We start from the raw sequence: 9,919 nt of genomic DNA, 5'->3' as shown, positions 1-9,919 counted from the left end.
AAGTAAACCCATCATATGACCTTCCTAGTTGAAGTTGTTAGTAAGCAATTAATAAGTGTTCCACACATTTTGCCCATTTGTCACACATTAAGAGGGCTAATGTTCCTCATAGGAGGTTGAGAGCTATGGTTTTACTTTACGTATATTTTGTTACGCACAAACGTGCTGTTTAAGCAGAGTCTAGTCATACCTCTCAAATATACAAATGTTCGCAGTGTCCTTATTTTTAATTACGTCATATTTTTTGGTCCGTTTTCATAAAAGTGTGGTTTTCTGGCAAATTAGTGGTACCTCATTAAATACAGAAGTTAGAAAATAATGACAGTATGAGTTTCAGACTTCATATCCTTCAGAAAAATTCATGGTGATGCAAAACTTGTTATTCTATCACGTTACTAAGTCTGTATGAGCAATATTTAACAATTGTCCCTATTTTGGGGCTTTGACCAACTTTTATGTATGGCTTTGTCCAGATTTCTTGTTCTAAGAGGTTGAGAGGTATAGCCCCATTCCATTATTTTAGGACCCCCGCCACTACATATACCAAGTCAGAGATGCACAATAGTGGATAAAAGGGCAAAGTTCACCATGGTAGCCAAGTGATTACTTACCTGGGAGAGAAAATACGATGTTCTGGGTGTTCGTTTTGTCATAGTCGGCCTTAGACATAGGCCATCTAGGTGGCCGCCTAGGGCGCTGCTCTAGCAGGAGCGCTTTTCCAGTAATCTGGATGGTGTAGGTAGAGCAGGATGGGGCCACAGGATTGTGCTGGGGGGCACTTTGAAGACCTTTTGCCTAGGGCACCGGTTGACCAAAGTCTGGTCCTACATGTTTTTAAACTTTCGACATTGCTATCTCAATGATATGAAAGTCGACGAAATGGTAAATCAACTATATGAAGGGGACCCGCATATGATGTTCTTTACTTTTCCAATTGTTACAGAGCTTTGAATTTAATTTAAAAAATGTTTTTAAAATTTTACAGCAAAAACATTGACAACCATTCGTTAGACCTCACACTGAAACCAGGGTTAGTATGAGCAACAGTTTATTTATTTATCCTTTATTGACTCGGTTAGTCCCACTAGGCTAGTAGCCTCTTTTTGCAGGGTGGAGGGAATCAAGGTGGTCTTTCTAACGCCAGGGGAAATTTGCCTAAGGCATCTTCTCTTACTATTTTCAATAGGTGACACAGAATCTTTTACATCAGTCAGAGCTACCACCAACTCAAGCAGATGAGACCTCAGTTTATCATCTCACCTGAAGGATAAGACACTCAGAGGAGTGCATCACCAACCTTATGCTACACTGCAGTATCAGCAATTCATTCACCTGGAGTGAGAATAGACCAGACGGCCTTTGGTCTTCCAGCACCAAAGGTGAGTGGGCTACCTTTTGCACCAATGATACTGCTGTTCCCTTGAAACTCATTTATTGAAAGTGTACCTAGAAAGCCATTAAACTGCAAGAGATAGACATTGAGAAACATCCAGTACTTATCCAATTTACCCCTTGGACTGGGAAGCTATGGGGAGGAGAGGACATCAGAGCATCATGATATGGTACTATCTTGATAACAATAAAGAATTTTTTTCTTTTGTGACCAAACCGCAATCCTGCCCCATTGTGGTGGCATGCAGTGATGTTGGTAAGCACATTTTATCCACAGAATAATCTACTGGTGGAGTTCCCCAGACTTCATTCATGGCAGAGCAAGGTTTTCCAGTCTACACCATTGGCTGTAGCCCTGACTTGGAGTCCCATAAACCCATCCCCTAAGGTAGGCATCCCAGAAAAATGTCACTCATTCTGACCCTCTTACGATATCTAGGACACAGACAGGGTTCTATCCCTTTGTACCACAAAGCTGCCTTTTATTGCTGAGCAACTGATGTACTGCACAGATAGGGCAATTATTTAACTACAGAGCAAAGTAATTACTAAAATAATCTTGTTAGTGTGGTTAATATAATTACAAAGCCTAAGGGGTAGATATGCAAATTTGTGGTGCTCCTCCTCTGTCCAGAGAGCCTACCATTTTATAGTTCATAGGTTCATAGCTATATACTAGGCTAATGGCCCACAGGACCTTTATAAGCCTAGCCCTGCAATCCAACCCAGTTGTGTCCCTGTGATCATGGGCATTTATTAGGAGGGGTACGTTAGGAAATTTCTAGATGTTATGTGGGGGGGGGTGTTAGTTTGGGCATTACTATCTGCCTCTGTCTATCAGAGACATGGGACCAGACCTGGGGTGAATTTCCAGTTTCCCAGTCATTGGTCAAGGTTATTGTTAAATATGGTTAGGGATGGACTTTGCTTCACATGGATGGGGAGCCTGTTCCAGAGCATGGGGATTATCTAAGACACATATCTGTCTCACCAACATGTCATATTTGTGTCACAAGCAAAATTTAAATCATTGGATCTAGTGGCTCTTATGCTGTCCATTTTGTGGACGTGCAAAAGGCCCATCAGAGTTATATCTGAGGATGCCTTGTATGCCAGGCATAGATTGCCTTTCAGTAACCTGTAGAAGACAAGTGTACAAAGATAAGGCTTTAAGGCTATCCATACAGGATAATGTGTTTATACCCTGGATTCTCCTGGTAAAGAATCTTTGTGGGTGTTCCAACTATTGCATATGTTTGGTCAAGTACATGCTGAAGGGGACATTATACTTAATGATGGGTCTGATAAGGACTGAATAAAGTGGCACTATGACTTTCTTGGGCCTGCATGCCATGCCTTTACTTATAAGTTGGGTGATATAGAATGATTTTCTTACTACCATGGCCACATATAGGTCAAAGGCAAGATTACTGCCTACATATGTTCCTAGATCCCTGGCTACTGAGTCAGTTTTTAGGGGTGTCCTATTGATGGAGTATCTAGCCTGTGTATCAGTTTTCCCAAGCGGAACTATAATGCATTTCTTGGCATTGAGTTGTTGTCCATGGTTTTCACACCATTCATTTGTCTGCATTAAACCCTCTTATAAGATATTTGTGTCAAGGAGGAATCTATGATAGCTCCCAATTTGCAGTCATCTGCGATCTTGGTCAGCCAAAGACCCTTGACATTAGCTTTTATTTCTGAGAAGCAGATGCCAAATAGGAGCAGTCCCAGCATGGAGCCCTGAGGTACCCTGCTGGTGACCGGTCTCTTAGTGTAGGTGGTATCACCAATCCTGACTTTCTGAATCCTTTTTGTGAGCCAGCTGGCAATCCAGTGAGTTATGTAGGGATCTATGCCCAGTTTGGTGAGCTTGTCAACTATACCTGAGTGAAATATTATACTGAATGCCTTAGTCAGGTCCAGGTAGGTGGTATGCACCATTTTCCCCTCATCTACTGCCTTGATGGCCTTCTCAATGAAGGTCACCAGGTTAGTAAGCATGATCTTCCCTTGACAAAGCCAGACTGGGTTGGGTCAAGTGTTGGAAGGTTGCTTATGTCTTTGTGGATCCTTTCCATTATAGTTTGTTCCATGGCTTTGCATGTTAGTTTAGTTATAATAATAGGTCTGTAGTTTGCAGAGTTGGTTTATGGTCCACCCTTGTAAAGTGCTTTAACTGTTGCAGTCCTCCATTCTTGTGGTACAAAGCCAATTTTGAGGCTGTATTTGAAAAGTGACTCAGGTGGTCCTGATATGTAATGTTTCCAGCTATTTAGGAGACATTCCAGGATATTGTTGGGGGTCACTGAGGCTGTGTTTTTGCCCTTAGCAAGCACCACAAGACCTTGCTCCCTGTTAATAGTTGGGAGGAGGGTTATGCTAGTATGTATTTCATGGAGGGAGGCAGAGGGGGTTAAAGTTTGAGCTGAATTTGTCAGCCAGCAAATTTGCTATGTTGCTCTGCTCAGTGAAGGTGACTTTATTGACCACCAGTTTGGCTCACTGATGTGTGCTGCCTTTGAGGTTTCAGACACAGCTGTAGAAGGCTTTGTGGCTGTCATTAGCCTATGAAGCTATCTTGACCTCGTAATTAGGCCTGCTGGACTTAATTAGTCCTCTTAGTTTCCTGTTTAGTTTAATTAGAGATCTCCTATCATTATAGGAGTTGTTCATCCTGATTTTAGCCATGACTTTTTTTCCTCTTGTTATATACTTTATTAAGATTAGGATTCCACCAGAGCAGTTTGTTTTTAGAGTTGGATTTGGGCTTACTTCTAGTAGGTATATCAGCCTCTATACAGCCATTTACATGGTTGTACCCTTGCACAATTCTGCATAGGTTGTTGTGAACTCAGTGTTGAGAAGGGTATTGAATTTTGAAAAACTATCACTTAATAGGTTGTAGTTGCTTTGGAATAGTTCCTAACTGTTACAGGGTTTGCTAGGGTTACCAAGTTAATTTTTATTTCAAAGGAGATAGCTTTGTGGTTAGACCTCTCCGTTTAGAACTTGACACAGGGGTGGGGTGAGTGCTATCTCATATTGGTGATTACCAGGTCCAGCATGTTTGAACCTATGATGAATGTGCACACGATCTGGCCAAGGGTATTTGTGTTAATAAAGTCCAGGAATCATTTTGCCTGTGAATACAAGACGGTTTATGTTTTCTAGTCTATATAGGGGTAGTTAAAGCATCCCATGAATGGGGTATTTGGTTTAATGGTGAGTATCTTCAGTAGATCTAGGTATGAGCTATGGGATTCTAGGGACATAGAGGGTGACCTATAGCTTGCTAGGATATGGTATGGGATTTTGTCTGTGGTGATCTGCACATGGATAAATTCCTTGACATTGACCTGTTTACCCCATATAGAGTTATGCTTGTTGCAAAGTAGCACAGTGGCACAGTGGATAACATTGTTGCCTCATAGCAAGAGGATGTCTGGTTCAATCCTTGGCTGGGATGCCTTCTGTGTGGAGTCTGCATGCCTTCCCTGTGTTCACATTGGTTTCATCCAAGTGCTCTGATTTCCTTCCACATTCCAAAGACATGCAGTAGGTGGATTGGACACTTTAAATTGGCCATAGGTGTGAGTGTGCATGCGAGTGTATGATATGGAAGAACTACTGTGGCAGGAATAGCCACAGGAAAACTTGGCTCTAGATGATTGTCACTGTTGAAGTGATACTCTAACGCCATATGCAAAAATGGGTAAAAGGATTGTGGATGGATGGAAGGAGTTATGCTTGTTGCTAATATAGAACGCGACTTCATATCTTTTGTCGCTGTCAGTGCAGCTGATGGTCCAAATGTGAGGAAGGCACTGAAGTCATGCACTGCCAGAGTACTTTCTGTGGATTTAAATCATGTCTTAGTAACGGCAAAGATGTCTATGTTCTCCAGAGTGATGAGAGCTTGTAGGGTGTGGAGATACTTATTTATGTTTCTAGCATTGAGCAGTAGCACCTTTAGGTCTCTTTGAGTTTTATTTGCTATGTGGATAGGTTTGTCAGTTTGGCATTGCCTATAAAAGCACTAAGGGGTGGAGAAAGTCTTAGCCAATATTTGTAAGCCTAGGGGAGGCAGGTGTAGCCCATCCTTTGAAAAGCAACATGCTCTGTTCATAGGTTCATAAATTAGTACTAGGCTAACTGCTGTCATGGGCCATTTTAAGCCTAGCCAATTACCCCATGTGAGAATCAAACCCTGCACCTTGTGTATGTTAACCATATCCTTCCATGCTGACAAATACTGAATCCCCCTGGAAAGACACCAGTAACTAAGCCAATTATTGAAGTCAATTATGTTTTGTTCATACTGTGGCAACATCCTTGGTGAAGGTAGAATGCTGTTCAATGCAAGGCACATACTTGCTTGAGCACATATTCAGAGAGCTCAGCAATGTCTGTCTTCTTATAGTTCAGGGGCATATGTCTCAGGTTGTTAACACCTACATGGACTATGATAGAATCATACTGGTACCTGTGGCATAGTGACTTAGGTTCATAGGTAGGTACTAGACTATTGGCCCTAGGGCCTATATAAGCCTAGCCAAACAGTACCCTGTCTTTTGCCACACAAGAAAATTATTTTCCTGTGCCCCCATCAAGCAGAGCCACAGAAGTGATCCCCGGGATGAGTTTCCTATCTCCCATCCAATCATCAAGATTTTTCTTGAAGAGTGCTAATGACAGCTTTGTTTGATATAGATAGGTAGTTTGTTCCAGAGTATGGGAATTCTCTGGGACAGAAATCTATCCCTCCAGCATGTTCTGTTTATTGTGGTGACAAGGTTTAGGTCCCTAGAGCGTGTAGCTTGTAGGGATTGGGATTTCTTTACATGGAGCATGTCCAACAGCTCTGGGTTTGACATAGCTTTGTATGTTAGGCAGAGATCGCCTCTGAGTAGGCAATATGCGACAGAGTAAAGCTGGAATTTTTTTAGACGGTCTGCGTAGGGCATCTGTTTGAGGCCAGTAATCCTCTTTGTGAGGTATTTCTGTGGCCTTTCCAGTTGTTGTAGATGTCTTGTGAGGTACATACCAAAAGGGGCGTTGTACTCTATAATGGGTCTAGTGAGTGATGAGTAGAGGGGAACAATTACCTCTTTTTTCCTGGATGAGAAACCTTTTGTGATGAGGTGTGTCATGTAGAAGGATTTCCTGACTACTGTGGTGATGTGATTATCAAAGGAGAGACCACTGTCCACCTGTGTCCCAAGTTCTCTTATTACACTTTCGGTGTTAAGTAGACTACCACCTATGTGGTAGTTCATGGGTACAGAGTTTTTACCAAAAGGGATGACAATGCACTTTTTGGCATTGAGCTTGAGGCCATGGCTTTGACACCAGGCATCTGTCTCAGTGAGGCCCTATTGTAGGATGTCCACATCGTTAGGAGTTTTGATTATGGCTCCTAGTTTGCAGTCATCTGTGAACTTTGTTAGCCAAAGACCTTCTGTGTTAGCCTGTACTTTAGAGAAGTAGATATCAAACAGGAGAGGACCTAGGACTGAACCCTGTGGTACTCCACTTGTCACTGGTCTGAAGTTGGATTTAGAGTCTGCTACTTTCACAGTCTGGGATCTGTCAGTGAGTGTGTATGAAATTTGGCAGATCCTGGCTCCAGATAAGCAATTAAGCTTTATCTTCTTCTTATTCAGTCTGGTGAGTGGGGCATCTGTGTGTTGTACCATAGAGTCCCCTATGACAAGAGTCCTAGGTAATGTGTTGGCTTGCCTTATGGGCTTTGCTTTTGGGGTTCCATTGAGTTTAAGAATATGTGTGGAGTTTGGTGTTACTTTTGGTGAGTGCTTTAGAGATTGCTGAAGATAGGCATTGCTGTTTATAGGCTTAGGAAGTCTTTGAGGTTTAGGAAGATTGCATTTTAGTGCCTCAGCATAGGTTGGTTGTGTATGGTGGACACTTTGGGTGCTGGATGCAGTGTGTGTATTCTTGACAACCTTGTTTGTGAGCAAGATTTTTATCTTCAGAGAAACTGTATGTGCATCTCTTGCATACTTTTTTTTTTGTTAAGGACTAAATGGTTGTCTGTGAACATGAGACAATTGCCACATTGTCTCATAATCACCATATCTACCAAGCTGGCTACAGAAACATTTGGAAATTGCATTCAGTGTTGTCCAGACCTTGCATATCAATGCTGTCCAGACCTTTATTTGGGTGGGCTATTGTAGGTCATAGCCTAGGTTATAAAGAGGTCTCCATGGGTGGTCTCTGAGATTTGACACTACACTTGGTTAAATTTTGCTAAGATTTGATAGTAGTGCTGTTTAATATGCAGACTAGCTGCTCTAAGCTTGTTTTGGCACAATAACTTTGTTTTAGCCACACTAAGTTACAGGCTTCAGTTCTAAGGGAAGTTTTATAAATAAAATGTACTTTTGGGGGTTTGCATCTGTACAGGGCAACGCTAACCTCTTGATGTAATAACACCAAGAAAGATTGCTTGAAGTATAGTGCTACAACAAAACTTAAACTATTGCAAAGCAAAAACAAACAAAAAATACTTCCAACAGCCAGGTACCTGTGTCCAAATATACACAAAGTCCAAGTAGCAAGAATAAGCAGACGGACCCAGGCAAGGCTCTTCTCTCCAGCCTAAAAAACAGGTTTATTCACAGTACAAAGCTTAAACTATCTTGACAAGACATTTAGAATGATTTAAAGACAAAACCAACAAAAAAAGCAAAAATAAGGCTAATGCACTCTAAACAGTTAACTGAAGTGTAAAAAATAAAATAAAATACATCTCTTATCTGCCAAGGATGGAGCAGAATTAACTACAGGACTCCCTCAGGGTATGGCTAGGGTGCCAGGTAGATGAGAGCTTTGGGAAAATGAGCAGGAAACAGTTTGTAATAAGGGAGGTGTACTCAAGCGCAATACTGGTTTGCTGGTTGAGCACTTGGCATTATAGATATATGGAAAACAGTGGTTGGGAAAGTACTTAAATAGGTTACAAAACAGACAGTAGCAATGAAAGATTGGAGGGAGGGACTTTGGAAGTTAAATTACCATAAGGGTCTGAAGCCAGAAACACAGCTTTTTAAAGCCATAACAAGAGAAGGGTAGGAGGGTTGGGGAAAAAATTCAAACTGGAGCTCAAGTCCTGTGGTTAGAATTTCAGAAACTTTTAGCTTAATCCTGCAGTGGGAGATTAGGCAGACTCAAAGAACAGGGGGGAAACCAGTAGCAAGATAAACAGAAAGTCACTAATTGCAATTGTTCATAGGTACATAGGTGTGTACTAGGCTAATGGCCCTGGAACCTTTACAAGCCTAGCCCATAGGCTTACCCTGGCATTGTGCCACACGACCTTAGTTCCCAGTGTCTCTGTTGAGTAGAGCCACTGGAGGTATCCCCAGGGTGAATTTTCTATTTCCCATCCACTCATCAAGATTTCTCTTGAAGAAGGCCAGTGAGGTGCTCTGCTTGACATGTATGGGGAGTCTATTCCAGAGCATGGGCAGTCTCTGGGTTATGAACCTGTCCCTCCAGCATGTTTTGTTGATTGTGGTAATGAGGATGAGGTCTCTGGAGTGTGTGGTGTGGAGGGATTGGGATTTCTTTAGATGTAGCATTTCTAACAGAGCTGGGTCAGACATCGCTTTGTAAGTCAAGCAAATATTGCCTCTAAGTAGGCAATATGAGACATAGTTGGAGTTTATTTGAGTCTGTCCATATAGGACAAGTATTTAAGGCCTAGGATCCTCTTTTTGAGGTACTTTTGTGGCCTCTCCAGTTGTTGCATGTGTCTAGTGAGGTACATGCCAAATGAGGCATTATACTCAATTATTGGCCTAATGAGGGAAGAGTAGAGGGAGACAATGACCTCTTATATACAGCTATAAAAAGTACAAAAGCACACATTCTGGAGCATAATTCACAATACTGCCACTACTGCAATCCTGCCTCAGATTAAGGCACAGGATAACTGGTATACAACTTTAAGCAGGTATATAGAACTATAAAAAATACTAAAACACAAATCCTGGGCAGAAGTCACAATACTACCACTACTGCAATCCTATCACAGACTAAGGCCTCAGACCATGTAGAAATTTACCAGTAATGCTGTAAAAAATTACCAATTGAGGTTTGAATCTGGCAGCAGATCATAGTCCTGCCACAACTGTGAAAGAAGCTACAAGATTGTCCAGAATGGGTTAAAATACAAAAATACATGCAGTTCTACTTATGGAAATATAAGTGCGGTATAATGTATAAACAATGCCAAAATCTTGTAGCAATACACAGTCTTCACACAACTATAAATGAACCCACAAGACTAAGGTCCCAGAACAAGCTAAAAAATGCAAACAGATAAAGGTTTCCCATCAGCATAATGCCAACTACTGCAGTTACACTGTGTATGCAGGGATCATAATTGCTTAAAATGTAAATATATGAATAAACTCGTAGTAAGTATCTACTCAAAGAACACAAAAAAGTCAACTTTCACAAGAAATATCACAGCATGTATTCTTAGCCAAAATGC

Source organism: Protopterus annectens, chromosome 13.part0, assembly GCF_019279795.1.
Source record: "Protopterus annectens isolate FY-2018-M chromosome 13.part0, PAN1.0, whole genome shotgun sequence".
NCBI lineage: Eukaryota > Metazoa > Chordata > Ceratodontiformes > Protopteridae > Protopterus > Protopterus annectens.
The sequence above is the reverse complement of the archived record's forward strand: the minus strand, read 5'-3'. Positions refer to the sequence as shown.